Source organism: Aphelocoma coerulescens, chromosome 5, assembly GCF_041296385.1.
Source record: "Aphelocoma coerulescens isolate FSJ_1873_10779 chromosome 5, UR_Acoe_1.0, whole genome shotgun sequence".
NCBI lineage: Eukaryota > Metazoa > Chordata > Aves > Passeriformes > Corvidae > Aphelocoma > Aphelocoma coerulescens.
This window is the reverse complement of record NC_091019.1, coordinates 52,297,404-52,318,709: the sequence shown is the minus strand read 5'-3', so window position 1 is coordinate 52,318,709 and position 21,306 is coordinate 52,297,404. Positions and strand designations below refer to the sequence as shown.

Here is a 21,306-nt window from a genome sequence, read left to right as displayed (position 1 = left end):
TATAGGAAAAAAAAATGCTTGAAGTAGATTGGAAATCTGAAAAAAGTATTTGCGAAAAATACTTAAATTTTAAGTAGCTCTTCAGGTAAATAGCTTCTAAAAATTATCACTGCTTCAATATAAACATCACTATATATCTGTAGTCCCAGATATTAGACACCAAGTGACTTTTCTACCACATTTCATCCAATGCAATTCTCAGTGCTTCACTCACATCCCCCGAGTATGTATTATAACCAGGCAATCTTATTACTCATTGGCATAATTTAAGAGGACGAGTACAACAACTGAAATGTAATATCTTACTGATTTATTTAAACATTACTAGGTGAGAGAAGGATGATGAAATCAGATACAGGACAAGCAGATACACTGAAATGTTCAAACCTGATTTTTACAACAAATTCTGCAAAATAGCCTTATGATTCCAAAGGATGCACTCACAGTGTGCAGGAGCAAAGCTTCAGATTGCTTGTCCAAGTGCCTTTCAGTTACTGGCATTGTTTTTTCTCTGGATACCAGGACTGCAGGCACATATCCAACACTCATCCAAATCTGTGGGAAACTTTCCACAAACACAACATTCACATCAGACTCTTCAACTAAGGGACAAAGCTATCATTTCTTGGAAAAAAATAAAGAAGTATGACTCTCTTTAAACACTCAGCATGAATGTCTCCACTCTCACTCTGAAAACTTCAGTCATGGTTACAAGGCTGAAGGGAACTCACAACAATTTATTTGTAAATCATACTTGAGAAGTACAGCAGGATTATATACTTCACACATTCACAGCCCTACTTTCAGAATCTGTTTTGATATTAGATATTACAAATGACTTAATGGAATTATAAATTGTATTTTGCTAACACTTAAGCATCACAATTGATCCTTTAACATCACAAAAGCTTCATATTCTGGGTTTTTCTGCAAGACAGACATGAAATCATTAGAAGACATTCCTTTATCACATGTTATATGGCATAAAAATATTATTTATTGTACTTATTCTCAAATTTAGTCTAGACTTCAAAGTATTTATCATATTAATTGCAAATAGCAATCATGCAAAAATCTCTCAAAGGTCAAAAATCTTAATCTAAAAATTGAAAACAAATTGAAGTATCTTACAATCATGACGTGCAGAAAAGCATTTATTCTGCTGGAAGAGTAAATTGGGTGGAGGAACACACCAAAAAAACACATGTAAAGATTAAAGAGACACTCTCAAGAAAATCGTCTTAAATTCTCAGAGCTTTAGTTTGAGATGGCTATAAATTTTTTTTTCTGTATTTTTTTTCCCATTTATTTACTTCCAAGTTTTGATGGTACCTGTATGAGCTGGAACAGACAGGACACAGGAACAATGACAAAACCATCGATGAAACACAAAGAGTGAACTCATTTTTGTTACCTCACCAACCAGGGATCACCAAAGCAGCAGACAGAAGAGGCACACAAGTGGGAACACAGGCACTGCAAAGCTTGGCCCATGGTGGAGGATCAGCAAACCTGCTGGTTTTTCCTATTTCAGGGATTCACACCAGTACAATTTACCACTGTGCTTTAATCTTGCCCACAGGAGGGCAGAATTCTCAGGCATGTTAGATAGGGTGCCTCTAAAGCTACCACGGGCCTATGTTTCCTAGACACAGATGTTCTACTTGTCTAAAACACAAGGTCAAACAACAATTAGTATGATACATGTGTTTTTCAACAGCCAAACTGCGAGTCACTTGAGCGTGTTTACAGTCCTCCTCATCAATGTTCCATTTCTCGCAGTACCTGATGACAGATTCAGACTGCTCCAATGCAGCAGGTGATGGCAGACTAGGCCTGGCACTGTTTGGTATCGTTACACCATTGTATCCCTGGGTCCAATTCTACAGTATCTACAAAAGCTTTCTGGGACCTGGCCCATGGGATGGGTGATAGTGTGTGAGCTGGGACTTTCAAGAGAGTCCAAGTTGGGAGTATTATAGTTTATTGCAGCCTTCAGATCTTAATTTTGAAGGGATTTTTTTTCTATTTCTTTTTATAGCTTGAAAGGTGGCACAGGAACCATCCAGCTGGTCCAAGAACTGCCAGTGAAAATGCTGAGAATCCAATGATTTTCTCCTAAATTAAAGGAAATAAAGTTAAACAAAGCTAAACAAATTGAAATGCTCTCAGAATAAGCTGTCTATTGCCAAGAAAATTATGTAGTATTATCAAACTTCTGCAGCTATAATTCCAGAGATGTGACAAATTCTAAAGGAAAAATAATCCACAGAGGATTATTTTACATGTTTGAACTAGAAGCACTAGCAAGATATGGCAGTCAGAAAGAAAAGTGTCTTAGTCCATTCCATGCAGCACCATGTTTATACAAGACACATTTAAAAGAATAAAAGACACACTAAAAGACATTAGGCAACTGTCTTATTTTCCTACAGATTCAGTACATTTTGTGCCTATTTCTTGAGCTTTTTATAAATAAAATCTTTATAGAAACAGTATTATTTGCTTAATAGCTACAGTACCACAGCTAACAACTATTCAGATAAAAGAGCTTTGGGTTTTTACTAACATTGGGAGTTGATACAATAGGGCAGGGAGTTGCTGCTTAATTTAGTTAAATAAATTTATTTGGTCTTCTAGAATCACATACTGGAATCCTTGTGCTGGGGACTATAATCAAAGCTTATAAAAGGCACCCCACAGAAATGGATTTTGTGACATCTCTGTAGGATGCTATGACATTCCCTTCCTCTCAGGCACAAATTTCCCTTCTAGGAAGTAGGAGGATACAAACTTCTTTGAGGAGCAGAGGGAGCTCCTGGGGAGAGCTGGCTTCTAGTTAGGATGAAGAAAACAAATATTTTCTATATGAAAAAGAACAGCAAGAGAAAGCTCTTCCAAGAAGATGAACTTGCATGAGAAAAAGTAAAGTGAAGGCTCAAAGACAGAACTCACCAGCAGACCCACTTTGTCCTCAGGTGGGGAGCTGTGGATCCAGTGGCTCCTCCAGCTGGCAGACCTGAAGCAGAAGAGTCGGGATCCACAATGCATTATAGGGCCCATTATTTTAGCCCAGTGAGGAGAGAGCACAGCTGAGATATCCTGACCAACAAGTGACTAATGCTACCAGGAATTTTTCAGTCCTTTGTTATTTCCTATTCCTCAAAGCCTGTAGAATGCTGAATTCTCTTCAATGAAGACTGCTTGACAGTCAGTTCCCTTCGTTTTTAAGCTGGGTGCAAGAAGCACCAACACCTTTCCTTGGGTCAGCAGCAGCAGAAGAGTGTGTTTGTGCCTGCTGGCTGGGAGAGGAGCACCTGGGCATGTTGCAGCCACCTCCCACGGGCTCACTGAGTTACGCTGCTGAGCACGGGGTATGGGAGGAGGTCTCTGCTGCTGATGCTGTGAGCAAAATGGAGAAAGCTGTCTGTCCTCCCATCTACCAGAACCTTAAAAGTATTTTTTGCCCTATAGTTATATGTATATGTCTCTCCACACAAATTGTTTGCACCCCAATTACACACTCTCTGGAACTCCTGTTTGCAGTTCACTTATTACCTTCATTCAAGAAACTGACCCATAAATGACCAGTACCTTGAATAAAATACTTCCCTGCTCCCACTGCAGAGAACACTCCTTCCTGCACATCCTACCCAAAACATCATTAATCCAGGTGTACAGTGACACTGTGAGGCTTCCCTGCTGGGAGAGCAGCCGTCCACAGGAGGGAAATGTCAAATCACCTGCCTGGGTTCAGCATTAAAGCAAAATGTGTGACAGGGTAACAGACAAAGGCAGAAAAATGTTATCAGCATTTCTGGTAGGAGATTATTTAAGGACAGAATTAGCTGGGCAGGCACAGAGATGGACACGTCTACTCCTCTGCATGCAGAACTGGATGGATGCTGGAGAGCTACAGTGCTGTGGCAATAAGCCCAGGCTTAGGAGTTATTAGCCCAGGAACCAGCACCGTGCGAATTAAGCAACTCATCTTGCAGACTGGGGCTGGTTTATAGCTAGTTAGCTTTCAGCCATAGCAATCAGACATCCAATGCTCTGTGCATATCCGCTTAAAATGTGTTACTTGTGCACTCAGAGGTGGAGAGGCAGGGAAGTAAATAATCCTCCCCTCAGCTACGGACTGCGCCATTTCCAGTATGGACATTTTTGAGAGATGAATTCTGTGCTCATTACATGCAGACATGAAGATTGTTACTCAGCTGCAATAAACAGGCAATTTATTAGATTCCCTACTCATTTCTAAATAAATTTTATTAATTTTTGCTGTGCTTTCTCCTGCCTTTAATTATCAAATCCTGAATCAGATAGCTATAGCATCCTTCTCTAGGCTTCTCGTTAGAGTACACCCCTGAAGCTCATTTCCAAGACAGCCTGCAACACACTGATGGTGGGGAGAGCCTCAGTTTGAGGGTTTTTGACAATGTGCAGAATACGTTAGCAAGGTGTGAAGAGCAAAGAGTTAGAAGTCTATACAAACAAGTGGAGATCAGTGGTTAAACAGACATATCTGGCAGGTTATTTGCCAGAGCTGTGGTTTTGTTATCTTGGTAAATTTAATTGCTCAGTTTTACAGAGGATGAGACAAGTTGGTTTTTTTCCCTGTAAATTCTCCCCAAACACTAAATATCCTACCTGTTTGTAACAAATACAGAGTTTATCCAGAAATAAATATGTCTGAGAGATGTGTCTAAATTAACTAGAAAGCAAAAGACTGATTTTCATTCATCAGCTGAGGCAATAGCAGTTAAGCACACAGCGGATAACCCTAAGCAACCAAACTTCCTGAGATAGACACTCTAACAGCAAGAGATTGTCCTAGATACATGATATTTTAAAATAATAGGGTTTGAGTTCTACTAGTTTTCAGGTATTTGCTTTTGTGTTTCATGCTCTCTACATTAACTTTCTTTTTCTCTACAGTTGTGAGGATTGGAAACTTCATAAATTTGTACTGAGATTCTCCTTTCTATCTCCTGTTCAGACCGCACTAGCATTAATTCCTATATTAAAATGAAATCAAACACTGTCCTACAATAGCAACAGTGCTTCTCATTAATCTTGCCATACTTGGTACTTATTTTCCAGCTTTCTGAACATTCATTAGAAAATTAGATATGTTCTTATTTTTCTATCAAATCTTCTGCGGAGATGAAAGGGTTAAAAAGGAAGCTTGAGATTGGTGAGGAGAGAGGAAAATAAGTTGTCTTTAGAATTGTTTTCACTCCAAGACCAATCTTACACCTGGTAGATATTTCTCTCAGTGTGAGAAAATTCATGTATTTATGTTCACTTTGGGTTGTTTTCTGTCTGCTAAAGAAGAGCTTTCTCACCAGATAACAAAGTGCTGTTAACAAACATACCAGCATTCCTCAGACAGGCTGGAGGCCTTTTCATAAGGGGGAAGGAAGATAAGAAGTTTGGAGATTGTAAAACACAGCCTGGGGAAGATTTGTGCATGCCCAAGACCCCCTTTTTTTGGAACACAGGACTCAGGCCTAGCCACGTTTTGCCCCTGCTAAAATGAGCTTAGCAGCATATGTGTCTCCATCTGTTTGTGGAATCCTCCAGCCAGTGAGATGATGGAATAAATCTACTTTTTGCATTTCAGCTGTGTGCTGTGGTCATCTTGGTGTTACCTGCACGGATTTGGTTCACGCACCTTTCACTAACAGCTGTAAATCCAAACCACTCTTCCCCATTACCATAGTCCTCAGCTCAGAACAGTGCTGCACCCTGGCATTGAGAGGCAGACCATGTATTTTCACATAGCAGTGAACAATATTTGTCAGTGTCCCCCAAAATGCTCAGCTGTTCTTGGCTCAGCACTGACCCTTTTGTTCCTCACTCAGTCTGTCTCATTCAGTGCCTGGGGATGCTCAGCCTGCTCCAGCCTCCTCTACACTCACATTGCCAACCCTCCAGACAGTACTTAGACACCACTTGTGAACACTAGCAGTTTTCTCACCTTAAGTTTAGATTTGCAAAGCCTTTTGCTGTTCCTAGGTTTGTTATTGGTCCCTTCAGAAAGGCAGGAAGACTTCAAAGCTCTCCTGGCACAGCTTATCCAGCAGCTTTCATCTTCTTGGCCACCATAAAAATACATTCTGTATTTTTCCCAACATACCTGATCCCACGGGGTAGTTCTTTGCTTGTTCATTCCTTCAGAGCCCCGCTTTTAAGAGTATTTGCTCTTTAGACTGATATCACTGGAACAATTTGATTTTGAATTGCTGGGGTCCCTTGTTCATTAGCCAGGTACCATCTCCTTGCACCTTAGCTGAGAGGACAGGTTCTAGGGCAGGTTCTCTGGCCACTGGTACAGTGATACAGGTAACAACATTCCCATTAATGCCAGAGCAAAGCACTTTCAATTAACATACAGAGACAGCACTGACCCCCTGATTTTGTAGCTCATTTTCTCCCTCATCTGCTCCTGGGGAAAGATTGTAGGTGACAGTGTGAGACTGTTTCAGCAGTTTGATTTCTGCATGAGGCTACTTGTTTATTTTATTTTAAAAGGTGAGTCTAGTGTGCAGAAAGTTAATGCTGGGTCATATTTTCCATGGTCCTTGGTTTCAGAATAGCATCTGAGGGAACCAAGCCTGCTGCACAGAGAATTGTTAACCCTCCCTGGACATAAACACTGAAATTCTTAAAGAGAATAGAACATACAGAACTAAACAGATGTTGAAACTTCTCTGAAAATTATCACTCATTATCACTAATCTTCAAATCTACAGTCCTGATAAAATGATTCCAATGACATTATTGGAGAGAGTATTTTTAATGCTTGAGGGTTTTGTGGGGTTTTTTTCCTGGTCTATCTATAATAACACTCCCACAAATAAATCACTTGATGTTATCTTTGAAAGACTATTTGTGATTGTCTTTGCTTTTTCACAGAAGAAAACATTTCAGTAGGAATGAATGAGTTTCTGAACTATCACTGTCATAAAAGATGAAAGGTTCATCAAGATACAGAGGAATTCAAAACAGGAATTTTACAGCAATATAAATTTAGGACAATTGCAGTGATAGTGCTATTTAGCCTGTAGAACTATGACGAAATATATCTAATTTGAAAATGAAGTAAAGATAGTTAACTTTAATTTTTTTGAATGCCAGGGCTTATTTTCTTTTAATGAGAAATTTTTAACATGGTAACTTGCATCCATAAGTTTCATATTTGGAAGAAAATAAATCTTATTTCTACTACTTGGACACATTTTTAGAAACTGCCTTCAATAAAATTAAATACATTTGATATTTATACATTTGCCAGATATCAGTAATATTTTCCATAAATTTCAGATCAGTAATAATTACAGTAGAATACAGAGGATTTGGTGGTGATTCTACTGTGAGTTGCTGCTTTAGATACAGAACACGCTTTGCAATAGAACCAATCTAGATGTGTTATAAATTTATTACCTTTTCTTTCTGAACCTCAGTGGAACACTTGTTTAAGATGCACAGGAAGAAAAGGCTGGAAGTGTTGTTTTTTGTTTTTTGGTTTTTTTTTTTTAAAAAAGGGCAACCTGGGCGTCCCCGAGCCGCGATCTGGGCGTTTCTGTCTCTCCAGGGCGCACACCGCCACCTGGGGACGGCAGAGCTCAGCCCCGCTCCCATTTCGAAGAGGAAGAGCTCATTCCCTTGAGTGAAGTTTCTCCTGAATTTCTAGAATGTATCAGAGAGAAGAACCAAATGCTGGAATCAGATGCTGTGTGTTAATAATCCGGAATACATGTTGCTTAAGAGCACTGACCAAGCAGGCTTAATAATACCGAAGTCATCACTGTGTTTTGCATAAACAAACCATTTACAAGCTAATTATAGATAGCAGTTTGCCTTGAGCATTTACTGAGTATTTGATATTTTTCAGGTTGTTTCTGAGCAGAAGAAAAATTGAAAGCAGGTATTTCTTTAACATAATCCTTCTTCTAAGAAAAACATGATTAATTCTTGTGTCCTTGAACACAGATGTAACAGACTTCTTGTTCATAATTCTACAGCTGTTTTGATTCTAAAGAAAAAAAATATATTAATAGTGTCCTTCCTTTTACCTCCTGTCTCCAGTGAATTCATGCCCCAGACTTTATTGAGGTATCTAAGTTAGGAGTGTGGACACCATAAATTCCTTCTATCATCATTTTTGATTTCTTCAGTTGTATAGATCCTCCCTTTCTACCAATGTGCACCTAAAATCTGAATCTACCATGCAGACTTCCTTCTTCTTCTACTGACTTATTTAAGAGTGGCTGTGGTCCTAACAAAGACAACTTGGTTAAGCAGTGACATTTGATGGGATGAATCAATGCTTGACTGCTCCCAGGCACAGAAAATCAAACAAGGTGTTCACAATTGGTGTCAGCTCTCTGCATCAATATCCATACTAATCAGTGAGAATGGGTATTTCTAAATACTTACTAATTTCCTGGAAAGAATGGATGGTACATTATATTACTGCAAGTATTGCTTCAACATTTAATAAGCCTGCTCTGCATAGCACCTATAAAAAAAGAAGAAAGTGTGTTCTTGAATTTATCATGTATTACCCTAAGTACAATAGACATAATATCACTGACATAAGAAAACAATGGATCTAAGTGCAAAGACATATAAATACTGAGGAAGAATATGAGCAAAGAGGAAAGGAGAGAGAGGGGAGCAGTGAGGAAGGTTGTGAGGGACCTTGAGATCAGAATCTGCTTCTTCAGTTCCTATTCTCAAATCCATTTAATTTTAGAAATATCAGTAGTGGCAAATGGAGAAGTCAATCTCTATTGGTGTCTCTCAGAGGTCACTGTTAGAGGTTCCACTTAGGCACTGAGGTACTGAAGAAATTGGGAAGCTGCTCTTGCTTTTCAGAACCTGATTGCCAATTTGTGTAAGAGTTTAGGATAACTCCACGTCCAGTTGTCAGAAACACATTCTCCATCCCAAATTGTATTTACAGCATATAAAGGCTGAAGAGCATTTGGGTTCAGCCCTCTAGCTGTGAGACTGTACAAGGGGAGAAAGCAGTGAATCATTTAGTTTATCATCGTAAAATCCCCCCTTTTGATTTACTGCCTGAACAGAGCACGTAAGAAATAATGGAGAGAACTTCCTAAGTGAATAGGTAAAGCCCAATCAAATGTTCATGTGCTTTGGTCAAGAGTACAGCACTTTAAAAGGGCAACATGCTCCTAGGTTTTGATGAACTGCATTAACACGGAAAACTACACAATATGGAATTTACTCAACTGAGTTCAGATTCTCTCCTCCTGAAGTCTAGGTAAGTAATACCAAAGACACCAGAGGACCGAAGGCAGGTTTGATATGCTACTGCATAAAGCTTATTAAGAAGGGCACCAGGTGGCATTTGGTCATTTACTTCAACTTCAGTTAGATCAAAAATAGCAAAAATAAACTACCTGAGAAAAAAAATTCTGTACCACATGACTACATCAATCTATGTTGGAATCAAGCATATTCAAAAGCAAAACTTTTATTAAACGATGTTAAATTTTCTATTGCTATTTTAATACATAGCAAGCTTTTAATTTAATTTTTTCTGGCTTTTTATCGTGTCTTTATTTGTTTTTAAATAGTAAGATAATTTTTTGTGCATGCTGTTTTGCTTTGTGTGCGGTTTAAACCTCTGACAGCTTTCCATCTTCAAGACCCATTTCACACTGTAGGTGGCACTAATTCATTGTGCAACACCAAGCAGGCTCAGTTACCTACAGCTGGCTGGGTGTACCACGACTTTGCTCTGGTTTTATTCTCCTGAAGGATAAGATTTTTATCCACTTAATTAAGTAGCATGAAAAACAACGTAAAACTTGCTTGAAACCTGGGACAAAAGATATTCTCTGCTGTGTTTTTGGCTGATGTACGCAGTATACAACATTTTTGTTCTGTAAGCTCAAACAACAGTTAATGGTCTAAGAGCTGGAATACAGGGATTACTTAACATGACTAGGCTAAGATTTCTCCCACAATTCTGGAACAGCTAAATGTGGAATGAAAGCTGAAAATCTGAGCCTCTGAACGGTACAGTGCTGTATGACTGGCTGCTCCTGGGTGTGCTGGGGGGGTGAGAGGCAGTCTGACCCACCAGACACTGAAAGGGGCTTCCTGGGAAGTGCAGGGACAATAAGAAGGATGCTGCTTTCTGCTTCAGATTCTGTTTCACATTTAACACAAAGCAACTGCTTTGAGAAAAGCTGAGCATTTTGCAGGGTCTTCCGACAGGTATTTCACTGTCTGGTAAAGACCCAAACTGGCTGCTGCCCTTATTTGCAATCACAAAAATAATCCATATATTGCTAACACTGGTAGAAACAATGAAATTCTGAATTCCTCTGAAAGCTATTTGACTTTCCTAAAGGGTCTTTATGACAATTTGAAGATTTAACCTACATTCACCAGCCAGTGATAGTGTTTCTATCAATTTTAGTGGGACAATATCAGCTTTTTGCCCTTTTCCTTGAGACACCAAAATTTCAGTACTTTACCTTGAACGGTATTTAGCTTTTCTCTTCTATTTAAATGCAGAAGAGACTCCCTTTTTTGTTGTTGTTGTTTTTTGTTGTTGGTTTTTTATGTTTTTTTGGGGTTTTTTTGTAGAGAGCAGTAAGAGAGCTAAGTACTATTTATATTTTCCCCTTGGAACCTGATGAATAAGCAAATCATAGTTGGGAGTCCCAGCTGGTATAAACTGGCACTGTACAACTGAGGACAGTGGCACTACACCAACCCAGACAGAGGGAGGAGACAACCCATTGTTCAACCCATGTTCAACCCATGATTGTTCAACACACTGGATTTTGGACAAGACAATGAAAAATTCATCCCAATAACAGATTGTTATCAGCTGGAGGCTTGCAAAAGCAAGCCAGTCAGTACCCCCATTCATCCAATTTGCATAAATGCACTGTGCCTACTTTTAAAAACACCAGAGGTATTGTATCTTTTTTCATCAGGTGTCAAAAACACATATCTTTTAGCTTTTTCTTCTGTTGTAGGTAGGTATCACAAACTAATTGCCATGTTCAGTTCTGGAGGATACAGTAATCCTGGGTCCAGTCCAGAGCCAGGTCATCTGTTTCTGTTGGTGGTCTTTGACATTTTTGTGTTCTGCCTGCAACACTCATTTTACCTCCAAAGTTTTCTTGCAGAGAAATACAGACTGAAAGTGCATACTACCTGTAGGAATATAAGGGCACATCTCTGGTGTGCAGCAAAGAAATGCCCAACACCTTGCTAAATATCTGTACTACCCTTGGGATGAGGTTAATATCCCCAAGCAGTGATGTAACAGCTTGGCTGCATGAGTTCCATTGCTCCAAGAAAAGACTTGCTCACTGTGCCTAATCCTGGATTGGTGTCTGCAGAGCACAGGTGTAATTCAGCAGGGTATGGACTGCCAGGAGATGTTACACCACAAGGCTGGATGCTATCCATATGGCAACATACAAACTACTGTAGGAGCTATGCTAGAGTCTAAACAGGTCAAATAAAACAACTCTTTAGAAAGTGAACTAGGAGGAGAATCAGACACCAAGGGGAAAAGTTATCAGGATCTGACATTAATTCAATTTTTCTTCCAATATCATAAAAGGAATTGGTGGACTCACTGTCCCAAGAAAGCCTCAGAGGCCTATCTTTACCCTAAAATACTACTTTCACAGCCAGATTATGCTTTGACATCCTCAGACAGCTGCAAAGGTCTACAGAAGCAGAACTGGTCTTACCAAGGTAATACCTTCTGGCACATTAGGCTCCTTTATTTTGAAAGGGCAGAGCTTGAGTCAAAAATAAACATACATGTTGTGGGAAAAGTGATGAGTAATGAGGTGAACACCATATGCAGCACAGCAAACAGCAGCAGCTTATCATTGCTTAAAAGATTCATAGCAGAAATTAATTTTAGGGAGGGATTTGAAAAAACCTTTCACACAGATCTCCTCCCATGTACATGAGATGGCCTGAGGCAGAGGATGAAAGTGCTTGGGAGAAAACAAAGATCACTCTGCAGTGAATGTTAACTTCAAAGGTAAAAAGGGAGGCAGAGTCAAAATCTTGAAACGTAAGCAAAACCAGGCTTTCAGCACATTATTAATTTAAATCACTGTGATGTGCTATCAATTTCAGTTTACTGTATTCAGGGCTCACTTTATCTGTTAGGATCTGCACCTACACTCTGCATCCAAAAACTCTTGAGTCATCAGTCAACATAGAACTACATCTGACACAGCTTATACCTACTTCAATTTAAAAGGGGCTTCCAAAGCAATCATCTCATTCAGGCAATTGCTCTAATTCCTTCTGTTAGCTTGAATGCTTTTCATGGGATACATGAGTACTACCCATTTCATATATATTGTGGGCTGGTACAGCAAATTCTAATCCTTGGTTGTGATGTTCTAGGGATACAGTCCCTCATCTCCAGCAGTTATCCCACTAACATAATAGGATCCCATTATGTTGATACAGGACCTACTCATCTTACCTTCATATTTAAAAGACTCATCAGAACCTTAGTGTCAGTATTTGTGTAATTTTCCATGCACTTTTTCTCTCCTAACAAGACACTGCTAACACTCTTAATGTCATCTCAGATCTCACAATAGGAGACATAGGTTTCCATTAACTGTTACTTCTGAACTAAAACCTGTCAATAACATTTCATTTATCTCTGAAATCCTTTGTGGCTTGGTGTGGAATTGCAAATCCCCCTGGCACCATCAGCACTACTACTGTCAGGAAGCAAAACAGGTCAGTCCCACCTGTGGAACAGCCAACACTGTTCTCTTATGCACCTCTCAGTCTGAAAAGGCAAAATATCTTCAGTCAATGCTTCATAACTTCTTTCTTTCCAGGAGTTGGGTCTTCATGCATAGCATGAGAAAAATCTCTGGACAATATCTTCTAATTAACTTACTTTGCTTCTCAAACCCTTTATTAAGGTCAGGATGCAGAAAGGGAAGCTGGCAAGCTGAAGCAGTCTATAGCAGCATTAGCAGCTGGGGGTGAATATGCCACTCTTCCAAGAAGGCATTTCTTTTGAAGTCAAGGAGCCAGGGTCCAGGCAGCAAACAATGATTTAGCACAGAAGATGAAAGAAGGAAAGCCACATTCTCCAAAGGACACACAACCTCCATGGAGGAGACAAAAAGTGGCATCAACCTTTCCTGAATTGGGCAGGCCCCCACAGTACTCTGTACTGCTGTTCCAAGAACCATGCACTCAAATTCCTGGAACGAGATGAGGAAGCCCCATCAGTTTAGTGCTTATTTCCTCATGCTCTTCATCCACATGAGTGCCATGGATACTGCTAGAAGAGAGACTGAAGGGATGGGTAGTAACGGTGAGGTGCAAAGAGCGAGGGTGAGGCAGCAGGGGAGTCACCTTGAACTCTTTTTTATTCTTCCAGTTGTGATTTAAGGGCAAGACAGTGAGAAAGACACCTTGAAAATGAGTATTTGTCTGCATAAATGGTAGCAGCAGAAGGGCTTGGGTTCCTTGAAACACTGTTCTACAAATAACTGGATAGATGTTCAGTCCACCTTGTCAAGAAGTGGGGATCGGTATCTTTGCTTTGTATTCATAAGGGCCATAAGAGGGCTGTGAAGGACAGTGAGTCAATTCCCTGAACATCTCAGATATTTGTTTATTAATGCAAGAAACACAGGAGATAAACAAGAAACCTGGGAATCTTAAACACAGTAAACTAGTTACTACTGAAGTTGCACAACTGAGTGTGGAATAATCTATATTCCTGTAATATTAATATATGCACAATAATAAAGAAGGGAATGCACAAGGGTGGTGTTACAGAAACACTAAACAGGGCAGATGATGCAGACAAGGTTTTTGAGAGCAGCTAGCAGAATCAGCCAAAGGCACAGATTTGTAAGCCATGGAGATTAAGCATCTGCATATTTATTAAGGGAAAAAAGAAAAAGATAGAGAACAGATTGTCCAGAAGACTCCTAGAAGATGTTTGGTGATGTGTTTATTCTGAATAGAGGTAGAAGAGAGCTCACTTTCCATTTCATTGCAAGCAGTAGAGAGAAACTGGTTGAGAATGTAGAGAAAAGGTAGCTGAGACTAGGAAGTAAGTGTTCCTCATTTTTCTGAAGGGAATGAGGAAGAATAGGAAAATAAAGACCATAAAGTCTGCTTTCTATGAAAATCAGTGAACTCACAGATCCTAAGGAAAATATGACCAAGAGGAAAAGAAGTCTCAGAAAATTTATCCTTCCTTAAAAAACATGAATGGCACAGTTGCAGGGTAATGCAAAGTGGAGAAAGAACAGGAGATGTGTGTAATGAAGCCAACTTGTCTCAGTCACAATTCACGCAATTCAACATGAACAAGGAAAAATTTATACAAATAACAAAGGACAGAAAATTCTGCACCCAGGATAGCTAATAGCACAAAATACAAGAAGGTAAAATATTGGTAAGGTAAAATACACAAAATTGGAAGGTAAAATACACAAAAGCATATCTGTGAAGCATTTGAAGGAGTCCCCTACAGCACATGCTACTGGTATAACCTGTACTGCAATCTGGCATCTAGTTTGGGACCTGGACTTCAAGAAAGTTGCGAACTAATCACAAAGACAACCAAGAAGTGTAAGGAGAACAACCAAGAACCACAACATATCCGTGGGGAAAAGCTGAAAAATTATTTGGTCTAAGTACAGAAGCAGAGGAGAAGGTGACTGTCTTCCAGACTTGTACAATAAAAGTAATTGAAAAGACTAAGAATAACCTGTTTCCCATGTCTGCTGTTGACAGAACAAAAAGTAGTGAACTTAAATTGGAGTAAGGAATATTTAGATTTGATGCTAGGAAAATTTTGCTGATTGAGAGCAGTCCATTACCCTGCTCTGCTCTCTTTAGGGAGCTTAGATCTCCATCATGTTCACTACTTCTTTCAAGGTTGCCTCCCCCTCATGATGCCTCATGATGAAGATTTTTGCCTGTTCTTTTATACCCCTGTTATACCTTTTTACAACTTCTGTATTCTTAATGCTTTTTGCCTACATTCTTGGACTTGTTTGTTCAGCTAGGAGACTAAACATTTTAGAAGCTTCGTAGGTAGAGGATAGTGTGCCCCAGACCCCAAGGTCCTCTCCAGAACACATTCTGTAAACTAAAACAGAACCATCCAGGGGAAGGTTCCTTGGGGAAGGGGGCTCATTCAAGCCTCTGAATGGGGAATCTTTGGTAGATATGCTAATTAGTAAGACCTATAATGTTATACCAGATCTTTTGGGGGTGGGCATTGCGGTGGGCATCGAGGTGCATTCAACCTGGATGTGGTGCACCTAAGGATCCTTAAAATAAATACCAAGGTAAAATCCCTTTTTCCCTTCTAACCGTGTTTAACTCTTGATTTTGAGACCAGGAAAAGGCATCACTCTGACCACTGACTACTCTGCCTGTTGCTCTTACTTGGCACTCCAAAAACTTCCAGCATCTGAAGATATTGTTAGCATTTCTCTTTCACTGACAATGATTGATTGCTTCAATTTGTTCCTAGCCCTACCTCTTTCAGAAATCAGATTCACTCAGTCTGATCCAGACACTACTCAGCTTGGTAACAGGCTCATCATCCAGGTTTCTTTGTTGAGACAGTAGAACAAGGAGCACTAATAACATTACAAGATTTGTCCACTGTTGATCAAGCAGCATCTCAGGAGGATTACCAGTTCAACTTGAGTACAAAGAAGCAGGGAAGTAGTCACAGCCCCAAGACTGCCAGAGTTCAAGAAGCATTTGGACAACATTCTCAGGCACATGGTGTGATTCTCAGGGCTGTTCTGTGCAGGGCCAGGACTTGGGCTGAGATGATCTGTGTGGATCCCTTCCAGCTCAGGATATTTCAGGGAAAATTTCTTCACAGGGGGGGTTGCTAAGCATTGGAATGGGCTACCTAGGAAGGTGACAGAGTCAGCATCCCTGGAGGTGTTCAAGAAATGACTGGATGCGTCACTTAGTGCTACGGTCTAGTTGACAGAGCTGAGATCAGTCAAAGGTCGGATTCCATTATCTTAGACATCTTTTCCAACTTAAACGATCCTGTGCGTGATTCTGTGTATGAACTTCTTCACTGAAACGGACATCCAGCATTGGAACAGGCTGCCCAGGATAGTGATGGAGTCAATACCCCTGGGGGGATTTAAAAGATGTCTAGATGTGGTGCTTAGGAACATGGTTTATAGTGAATTTGGCAGTGCTGAGTTAATAGTTGGACTCAATGATCTTAAAGGTCTTTTCCAACCTAACTGATTCTATGATTCTATGAACAGGCTTTATATGCATGCCATCAGTTCTTGTATCTCCCACTGATCATCTACTGTCACCTTTCTAACATGAACTTCCCAATCAGTTAGTTATTTTATCCATACATTAAGTACATAGACAGATTCCAGTCAGTGCTACAAATTCAGCAGATGCTATGTATCTAGGTTCTAGTGTATATCTTTTTTTAACATCAGTAACTGCACTTTATGATATGCAGATCCAACTGGGTCATAGCAGGTTCTAAACAGATAGATGATTTATAGGATGACCCTATTTTGGGTATAAATCAGGGATGCACATTTAAAAAAAATATTGTCCATATGCTGATCTTTGGTCAGCATGCTGCAGAGCTGGGAAGGCACAGATGGCACGAGGCAGGAAATTTTACGAAGAAAAATTACTGTCTCCTAGCTAAGTGCTCTCCTGGGAATCCAACCTTGCTTTTGCCAAAGAATAACAGTGTAATAATCAGTCATTACTTAAACTTTTCATAAGTTGTGGTTATTTGTTTGCTCTTCATGTTCCGAGTGCCAAGTTTGCAGGAGGGCAGGCTCACAGCTGCAACTGAACGGGACAGGATATGTGCCCTGAGCACGGCAGGTGCCACAGTGCTGCCCAGTGCCCGTGAGGGCCTGGGTACCCAACTGAGCCCCCACAACAAGCAGATTCTCCATCTGAATAATTCTGTGCCTCACATCGTAATCTATAGGGTGGATATAGCAACTGCTTTTTGGAAGTTCATTAGTGTTTGTGAAGCACTCAGGTGCCACAGAAAGGGCTTCAGGAAGTTAGCAACTCCACATTTAGGTTGAAGTGTGCTGCAAAGTAGGCATAGTGTCACACTGAACTGTGGGGAGAGATCAATGTATTGAGTACCTGCTCATTCCACAAACATCTTACATTGTGCACACTGCACACAGAAATGGGGGGGAAAAACACCATTTGATAAGTACTGCATGGTAGGAAAAGACCAGCAGCGCAGATTTACACAGCCAACACAAGCAATTGCCATCAGCAGCAGCAGTTTGGTTTTGGCATCTTTCTCTGTACTGACAAATTACAATGAGAATTTACCAAGGAATGCAGCCACAGGATGAGTGATTATACCCTCACCAAGACCATCAGTGACACTGTAGCATCAATAACAACAAACAACCCCCTTATGTACAGATAACAACGGCCTTTTAAGGACCCAACTAAAGCTTAATCCAAATGAAATTTGATTTACAATAAGGTAACATTCCTTTTAGGAAATGCTTTGGTGATTAGAGTGAGAGATATTCCCTGTGAATGTGCAGAAGTTAGCTACATAAAGGTCATGCAGGCAAGCCAATTAATTTTGTGTGCTTAAATTTGAGATCTTGATTGTATTTCCCAGTGTAGGTTTGTCTAAATGTAATGGCCATGGGCTGCCCAGCACTGTTAGCCCACGGCCTTCACAGGCCATTAATTCTGTAAGGTTTAACCTCCTGGCATAAATCACCACCAACCTTATCTTCATTTCTTAAGATGCAGGCTTGTTCCACAGACAGAGACTTATTTCCAGACCTCCCCATTTAACATGGAGTCTGATGCCTCTTCTTTCCTTTGTGCTTCTTCAAAGAAAATATGTTATTAATAAAAATGTTAATAATAATCACAATATATGTTATTAATAATCACAAACAGTAAACATTTGGAATGAAAATCAAATGAAACATCTGAAAGTCTAAGAAATGAATCACAGACAAAAAATGAAGCAATGGATGTGAACTGGTTGGGATTTTTTTTAAGTGTATTTTCTCTTCAATAAACTCTGATAAATATCATCCAAAGGGCATTCCAAAGCTTGATCTTCCTAGTACAAATGAAGGGTAAGTGAACTACAATAGACATTGGGCTTGGTTCTATTTTTAATAAGTCGTGGCACATAATCAATTTTTCCTACTAACACTCTTGAGTTTGTAGATAAAATGCAATGTATACGTACAGTGATTATCATCAGTAAGTATTTTATAGAAGTCCCTGCAAAAACATGAATAAAGCACTGAATCATTCTGTATGAGCAGAGGTACTGAGAACCGTTGTGCAGCTCAGACAGATTCTCACTCTGCTCTTTGTTCTAAAGAGGAGATGACATTTTACAATATTTAAGGCATATATCAGATTTTACTCATTGGGACATCAAGAGATTATTTTAAATTGATCAAACCAAACATCTCAATCCTGATAAAAATGGAAGATCAATTTATTTCTCAGAACGTGGGGTGAGGATTATAATTAAATGATCAGGGAAGTGATGTGAGTGCACATGTTCTGGGGGTGTTTGTCAGACGGTGTGAATTTCCTATCCTCTCATCTCAGAAAACATTACATTACCTGCATGTAAATGCAATTAGCTTCCATTTCCCACTCCTCCACAGCAAGGTTTGTAACTCAGTGTTTTATAACCTGTCTTCTGCACCAAGATCCCAGGTGGCAGAAGGAGTTAGTCAGCTTATTGTGGTGCGCTTCCCAGCTGTCTAGTCCATGAGACCACACAATCCTCAAAGACAATGACAGTGTGCTGCAGTCAAGGGGTGACCTCTATGCTTTAAAAAGTAAAAGAAAGCACATGGTAGCCATCGTCACTTCCAACCTGCCAGATGTCTCCCATAAGTTGTTACCCAACACACTGTTTGTCTCTGAGTCATAAGAAAGAAGGTTTATTTTAGCCACTAAAAGGATGACTATTGCAGAGCAAGATCTTGGTACTTTAATCTAACCATCCATTTGGACTATATTCCAGTTAATGGTATTAGAATACTAAAAAAGACCATTAACGAACCAAACATTCAGCCTGCAAGACTTCTTTTCCTTTCTCATTTTCATTATCTATAATATGAGCCAGGTTTGCTGGAGAATTGACTGGACTTTTTCACCTACCTACAGAACTTTGGGAACAAATTCATAACTGGTTCCTGTCACCTGAAAACCAAGCTGGTGTACTATTTCCCTTCAGTCTAAGAGCCCTGTGACCTGAACCTTACTTACTTAACTTCAACTCATTCTTACTTCTATGCTGCTCTCAGCAAGCCACTGCTAAAATTGTAACAATATTATAAATCATGAATGATATAGAGAGGCTGGGGTTGTCTCACACTGTTCATACTTAAGGACATCATCTGCAACAAGTTCCCCTAACAGATACATTTAAATTAACAGTTTAATGTGTTTTAAAACTACTGCAGTTTAATTTTCAATAGTTTCTGTCTGTTGGTTGCCTGACTTTGGTGGCTCAGGCAAATGAAGCTCTTCCTGTAGTTGCAGTGTCCATAAGGAGAAACGAGAAATGTCCAAATGAGAAATGCATGAATGAGTTAAAAATATTTTAGCACAGAGGTCATAGACCTAAATCCTTATATGTCCAGGCAAACAATATGAACATATATAACACAATTCTACAGAAAAACAGGGTAAAATAAAACTAAGGTGAACACTGTGTGTATGGTATTCCATATCAGGGTTCCTAGTAGCAGGAAATGGAAAGCAGGCTAGGGCAGGCACAAGAAAAGAGACAGAAATAGAAGGTGGGAAGGCTCTAGCAAGCAATAGCTCGAAGAGATTGAGCTCTGCCAGCCAGTGAGTTTTATGAGCTCTCATGATGACAGCAACAAAAGCAACAACAGCTTGCAAAGACATCCCATTTACACGAAATAGCCTCCCTTGAACAGATACAAGCATAACCCTGACAGCATGAACTTCATTGATTAAATTCCAGTGATAAGAATTCCCTCAGCTCTGGTACTGTGCAGATATGGAGGTCAAAGGTTGTGATGCTCTCATATACTACAATTTCAGAGAACGCATAAGTAACTAAGATGGTTAAAACCCCAAGGAGTACATAATACTGTCTATAAACCCAAATGTGTTTCACCTCTGTTTTTAGGCTGAAACCAGTAAGAAAACAGTCTACAGCACGGGCAAATATATTAGAGGTTGTTTTTTCCCTAGCTTCTTGGTAAGCTGCTGAGCACTATGGGATGCTATGCCAAGTGGTAGTTAGGGAGGTCTGCTGCATTCAGGCAAGTTAATTACAGAGATGGAGGACAGCAGGATGCCAAGTGGGAAGAAGGTTTCCCTCCAGAAATGGACTGTCAGCAGAATCAGGAAGGGATGTAATCAGTCATAGCTTGCTTTTACCAACCAGGAATGATCATAAATGTGGCTTTCAGCTTGCTGAATATTTTCTAGCATGTGATTTATTCAGATTTTTGGTCCATGCATGAAACTTTTCTCAGACCTTCTCATATATAGACATGGGTGCTTCATTCTTTTAGAGGGCACAGGCTGTTCGGTTCACTTAAGGGTTTTTCTGGTTCTTATAAAATGCTGACATGTATTTTTGGTTGCTCTCACTGATTTAGAAAACACTGAATTTACAGACATAGTGGCAGATATGTGCTCATCCTCACTGTATCACTGTGCACCTTGCTTTGAAGAAAATGTAGCCAGAGTGGTACCAGCAGGGGTGGAAAAAAGCTAGAAGCATTTTTACTGCTGGCACCTATTTTCACCTAGGCGAGTGAAATACTAATTCTTCATGCTGAGAGAGGGAAGGGTGGTGGGAGTTTATTTCCAGGTGAGCAGTATATATTGCTAGTGCAAACAATAAAGTTGGACTCTGACTGTGGCCTGCTTGTAACAAGCTCATAGCAGTTTGGCAAAGCAGGGAGACAGACATTGGCTTAACATAAGCAGCTTATGTTAGTCTCAAGGACAAAGAACATGTGCTGACACACCACTTACATTGCAGACACCTCTGCATCTGGGCATGGCAACAAGCTCAGGAGATGTGTCACACAGAGCAGGGAGTGCACGCGATGTTGGAACGGGGATCGTGGAAGGGGCACACACGCCGGGCTCGGCTTTTCTCCACGACTCCAGAGCAGCTGTGCGGGGAAAAGCACTGAAGACCCCAACCCACCCAGACGCGCCGCCCGCCTCCCCGCGCCGGGA

The 21,306-nt window shown here is 40.1% G+C and overlaps 2 long non-coding RNA genes across 2 annotated transcripts; both read right to left on the bottom strand.

The window, feature by feature from the left end:
* Positions 1–288: 288 nt before the first annotated feature.
* On the bottom strand, positions 289–3,522 carry LOC138110854 (uncharacterized). The gene is made up of 2 exons (XR_011151113.1): positions 2,956–3,522; positions 289–2,118 (listed from the first exon to the last, which is right to left on the bottom strand). It is a non-coding gene; the product is annotated as an uncharacterized lncRNA (long non-coding RNA).
* A 3,671-nt stretch (positions 3,523–7,193) lies between these two features.
* LOC138110853 (uncharacterized) lies at positions 7,194–21,268 on the bottom strand. Its single transcript, XR_011151112.1, has 5 exons — positions 21,097–21,268; positions 18,688–18,899; positions 17,820–17,924; positions 8,449–8,530; positions 7,194–7,698 (listed from the first exon to the last, which is right to left on the bottom strand). It is a non-coding gene; the product is annotated as an uncharacterized lncRNA (long non-coding RNA).
* Positions 21,269–21,306: the final 38 nt, after the last annotated feature.